The sequence below is a fragment of the Sturnira hondurensis genome, unplaced genomic scaffold, assembly GCF_014824575.4.
Source record: "Sturnira hondurensis isolate 20B ecotype Veracruz unplaced genomic scaffold, ASM1482457v3 Scaffold0006013, whole genome shotgun sequence".
NCBI classification, from domain to species: domain Eukaryota; kingdom Metazoa; phylum Chordata; class Mammalia; order Chiroptera; family Phyllostomidae; genus Sturnira; species Sturnira hondurensis.
The window spans coordinates 489,196-495,195 of NW_028078644.1; positions in this window are offsets into that span (position 1 = coordinate 489,196).

A 6,000-nucleotide genomic window follows, 5' to 3' on the forward strand; every position below is an offset into this window, starting at 1 on the left:
CCTCTTTGTTGCTTCCCCGTGAAGGATAAAGGCCACCCAGGTCAACCTCCTGAGACAACTCAATCTACCATCTCTGCCGGTTGAAATCCTACCCATCCGTTAAGGTTCAAGGTACAAGCAACTTCTTCCTGGATTAGCCCAGCTGGATATGAGCTCTCTAATCCCCACACCCCAGTCTATTTGGTCTGTTCTTTTCTACTTCTCACTTCATTGGACATGCATTTAGTTATTAGCGTATATGCCCCTGGTGGTAGGTAGGGTCTTGGAAAATCCTCTGAAAGGGGCCAGAGATCTTCCCGATGCCATGGGCTACGACTATTATTTCTATGCAAGGTACGCAAAGGGCTCTGCGCCCTTTCGGAAAAAATGCCTGCCCTTTCTGCAGTGAGCAGGAAGAGCTGTGTGGTATCTGAAGTCGCTCTGGAATTCCTTCTGGAATTTTGCTTTAGAGCTTGATGACTAATCCACCCATAGGTAGATAGAAAAGAGATAGAAATAAAAGTAGGTAGACAGATAAAGGAGAAATGGGATGAGTGGTGTCCCAAATAAAGTATAATGAATTCTGTGACTAGATATCACTCTGCACTCTCCATTTCTATGCAGAAACAACTAAAGGAATTAGGACATGGCCTCTGCCCTTCCACACCTGGGCGTCACCCAGCTGTGCCGGAAGAAGGTCTACAGGTCAGGGGCACACCCCTTTGTCATCTACCTGCAGTACTGAGTGAGCTAATTCCCAACCATCTCTGGGGCCCACGACATCCAGTTTTTGACAGAAGGACAAGGAATAACAGGGCAAGTAAAATCCATCGTAGACACGACCGGGGAACAGAGGAGGGCTAAACCCTTCTTGGTGTCTCCATGGTGTCCATTTCATTGCAGTCTGTCACATGCAGGCTCCACCGGGGAAGCGGGCCCGATTTTATATTGTCACCCGTGACAATATCTTATCCTCGAACTACAGGACGCATGCATGGAGGGCAGCCGTCAGACCTCTCTCAGTCTTGTGCAGCCTGAGTAACCAGCATTCTCCGATGGCCCAGGCCGGCTCAGAGGCCCCTCCTCCTGTGTTTAGATTCCGATAGATTCACACTTAATACATTATATACAATTGAGCGAGTCTGCTATCTCAACTGTGAATTTTCTCCCATTCTTTCTTCTTATGCTGGGAGCCTAGACAGAATCTGGTACTTCCTAAGAGTGCAATGAGTGAGACACTCAGTTGAAATTGCATTGCCTTATTAATCTGCCCAATTCAGGCCAAGTCTCTCCACTTACTAAGGGAGGTGTGTTCTTTTCCGTTACAGTTGGTTCAGCAGCATTAAAAGATGTACATAATATTTGTACATTATTCAAATGCCAGTTAATGGGAGGGAACAACTTTTCAACAGTGTTATCTACTTTCTTCTCAGGTTCCCTGGGTGGAGGTCAGTCTTTGCTGTTAACATTGGGTTCCTGACCCAAACACAGTCTGTGCCAGTTATGAAAACAAAAGCCAGTTTTCCATGGTTTGGATAATGAGACGGCCGTGGGAACATGAAGTCACTGAAAAGCCGTGTGTCCTGTGCGCCCAAACGGAAGCGGGGATAGACAGGGACTGTCAAGCAGGAGGAAATAGGCCCATTCTGCGGAGCCCGCCTTGGCATAGGGAGCAGGGAAAAACATCCATCCCATCCAGGAGGAAAAATACCTCTTTAGCTCTTTGTTAAGAAACAGTGAAGTAATCTTAGAAACTGGGCTGTATAAGAAAAAAAAAGTGCATCCAATCTACTGGAAAAATCCAAATGTAGACAAAGACTTATGAACAGAAATGGGTAATTTTAGCATGTTGATCATTGCTAAAAATAAGAAATAAAGGTCTGAATGAATATATAATGTGTACGTCCCATTGATTATTATATAACGCAAAGCGATTTTACAAAGAGTTTGTAATGACTTGGGACAACGCTAGTGATGCAGTTTAGATGAAAAGCGTAAGACATAAAGCTGTTTTCATAGCAGAACTTTGTAAAGAAAAACACACTTATGTGCATTGAAAAGCCCGACAGAAAGTACACTAAAATATAAAAAGTAGTTGTTTCTAGATGGTGGTGAAGATGACCCAAAGACTGGCGTCTTTGTTTGTTTGGCTGCTATAATAAAATACCCAAACTGGGTGGCTTATAAGCAACGAACATTTATTTCTTATATTTGTGGAGGCTGGGAAGTCCAAGATCAAGGTGCTGGAAGACTGAGTGATAGGTGAGGACGTGCTTCCAGGTTCATAGACAGTCATCGAGCTACCTTCACAAGCTGGAACGAGTGAGGGAGTTTCCTTTGGGGCCTTTTTATAAGGGCTCTAATCTCATTCACGAAGGCTCCACTCTCACGACCTATCACCTCCCAAAGGCCCCACTTCCAAATGCCTCCAAATCAGGGATTAGGTTTCAACATAAATTTGGGGGGGCGAGAGGGGCACAACCAGTCAGTTTATTGCAACTAGTGATTTAAATTTTCTTCTTCGTATTTTTCAGGGCTTCTACGACAGACATACAGCACTTAGGAAATAAGAAGGAAATATCTTTTAAAAATCTGTGTAACCAATAGTACATATAAAACTCCAACTTTGCTCCCAGGTATTGTATAGGAGGATGTGTGCACAACAGCGTGGCTACAGCACTGACCACAGCAATCTCACCACTTTCCCACAGAAGGTTTAACTACGGAACCTCATATACCCACAAGCCCCCCCGTTGTCCTTTTCGTCCTGGTAGTTCTGCAGAGTCTGGGGATCCCCTGGAGCCAGGAAGCTCAGGAGCCACGAACGTGCTCAGCAAGGTCAAACGGATTCCCTCATTTGGGAATTTAAACTGGAGAACACAGGGGTGAAGGTGAGAAGACACGCAAAAGGCATCCCAAGATCAAGAGACCACCAGAGTAACTGTGAACAAATGTTACGCTGATCACACTCAGGGAAGGGACTTTCCAGGGTCCGACCCGAAGCACCAGCGCACTGGGGGCTGGCCCACTTGGAACCCTGAGCCCACCGTGCTGCGAGGAAGCCTGCATGAAGGACACCATAGAGACAGGTCCCAGTTTGTCTCTGTTGAACCCTGAGGAGACCAGCAGAACCACAAGCCAACACATTGAATCATGGGGAATTAAAACAAAAACACAAGGTTGGTTTCAGCCACTAAGTCTTGGGAGGGGTTTGTTGCCAGCAATAGGTAACTGAGGACTCACAACAGAAATTCCTGTCGCGGAGGCCCCTGCCTTGCACCCTCCCATTTCCCCACTGCTTTCATTCCTGGCCCACGGGGCCCAGCTGGGATCCTCTGAGATTTCAATCTTTCCTATTGGTCTTCATGGCCTTCACTCAACCCTGCAATATTTTAAGACAGGAGCTGTCAGACCGCAGCCTTCCACTGAGCTGAAAACCAAGACGTGAGTGTCCTTAGGGAAGAGCTTGTGAGTGGGCGTGTTCAGGAGAGCGTCTTCCCCTTTCCGCCCCCATGCCTGGAATGGGGTCTATCACACAGCAAGAACGTAAGACGTATTCGTCAGTCAATGAACAAGGGCATCTTGGGAGCTTTTGTGAAATATGGATTCCAGGGCCCACCTCTGGAGACTCTGAGTTGGCAAGTCTGCGTCGGGCCTGGGAAACTGCACGGCAACGAAGCCACCTGGGTGATGTTGTGGCAAGTGCCATGTGGAGCACCTGTTCACTGTCAGGGCCTCAGGTTGTCCGAGTGACGGAAAAAGGCCAGTGGACCAATTTTCAGCAGGCTGTGCGTCAGAATCACCTGGAAGGCTTGTACGTATCACTTCCTTGTCCTTACCCTTGACCTACTGAATGTGCAAAGCCTTGGGGGTGGAGACTCACGATCTGTGTTATGAAGAAACTCCTGGGTGCAGCTGGTGCACAGACTGAAGGGCATTTGGAAAGCACTGGCCCAAGCAATATAATCCTCTGAGAGTCACTGGGAACCGAACACACTTTTCTCATTCCTGAGAATGGAGGGCATGGACCTGTTTAGCCAGACGTTCCCGGGCTAATCTTTAAGGCTTTTTGAAGAAAGGCTTCCGTGACTACTGTGAGATGCATGTGTTAGGTACTCCAGCTAAATTGAAACGTCTCATCTGTCAACCGGACGCCGGGTCACACCTGCCTCTCTCGTGCTGTGAGGACGGAGTGAGGCGAGGCGTGTGATGGAACTTTGAAACTGACAACACCACACACGTGATTCGTCATCGTTTGATCATGACTGTGCCATGCAAGGGATTCAAATATTTTACCTATTTTTAGACAGCCAATCAGGATTCATTATGAGTTATCTTGTATTCTTAAGACAGGGTATCTATGCCATGCAGGTCTCAGACTGACAAGACCCCCTGTGTAAATATTTCAAGGACCAGAAACCTTGGCCACATTTGCAGCTCCTTTGCACGGTGCCCAGGGCTCTGCATGACTTCCGTCCTGAATCACCTTGGTCTCTCCTTCTCTGCCTCCCTCCTCCTCTTCCTGCCATCAGGTGTCAGCTCTTCCAGGACACGAATGCTTGTCCACCTCTGTCACCAGCCCTGGCTCCAGCTGGGCACTATATCGGGAAAGTTCTTCATTGCTGTCCATTCCCATCCACCCGGACCTCTCCCAAATGTTTGGTGTCTGTTGCTATCTTCCACCCTCTAGTCAGACAGAACCAACCAGCCCCTGTTTTTTTAAAAAAAAAGTATTTATTTTTGTTTTTAGAGAGAGGGGAAGGGAGGGAGAAAGAGAGGGAGAGAAACATTGGTGTATGAGAGATACATCAAGTGGCTGCCTCTCACACCCCCTCCAACTGGGGACCTGGCCCACAACCCAGGCATGTGCCCTTATGGGGAATCAAACCTGTAACCTTTTGGTTCGCGGGCCAGCGCTCAATCTGCTGAGCCACACCAGCCAGGGCAAGCTCCGGTCTTTAATGCCCATGGAACATTTATCCACACCCCTGTATTACTTGCTTGTAGTTATCTGAATCCATAAGTCTTCACCCCCTCCCTGACCTCAAGGGCAGGGGTGTGTCCTTGTTCATCCCCAGGTCCCCCAGGCCTTGGGCACAGGGTCTGGTACAGAGAAGGGATGGATAAAGGTTTGTGGGTTCAATGTCTTGGGCGGGGTTAAATTTCTAGGGAAAGAAAGGTGCTGGAGCCTGGCAGTGTTCGGGTGTCTCTGTGAATCTGATTTCCTGTTATGTCCTTTGCCCTCTTCTTCTCCAGGCAGAGACTTATGAAAATCAAACAACTCCCAACAAGCTGCTATCTTGATCTCTAGCTGGTGGGGGTATCCAGCAGGTTTAGAAGAGTTTGCCTAGTGGGTATTGTGTATAAATGTAGTAAGTGTAACAGTGTAATACATGTAAATGTGATATAAATGAATGGTTTGAGGTATTGATGAGAAACTCTTCTGAGACTAGTTCTGAATCTTGGATGCCAGCTAGATGCCTCCAGCTGGATGTTCTGCAAGACCCCAAACTGAACTAAGCCCAGACTAAGAGAACAGCTCCGCCTGCTCTTTATCCATTGACCACATGCTCAGTCGCCTGGGTTCCAAGCATCAAGACTTCCCTCCCTCTTGCCAACTAAGGGGATGAGGTGTTCTCTCCCTTGTACTGCCACCGTTTCCTCACATCCTTCCCAAACTCCCTCTGCTGTCTCAGGACCGCCTCAGCTCTCAGTAGAACTCTTGCAAGTAGCTTGGCCGTTGGTCTCCCAGCTCCCTCTCATTTTTCTCCCCCTTGGAACACTGGTAACAGGTTAATGTCGCTAAAGCACATGGTTGAGCAAGTTACTCCTCTGCTTGAAAACTCACGGTGGTTCCCAGGACTCACTTACTGAATAAAGTTCAAACTCCTTAGTCCGTACCATGTTTGATGGTAACAGACCTATCCAATCAGATGCCACCTCTTGGGAAGTGAGTATGTGAGGGGGAAGCAGCAAGAGGCATTTGTCCATTCAACAAATATAAGTCAGTGCCAATTATAT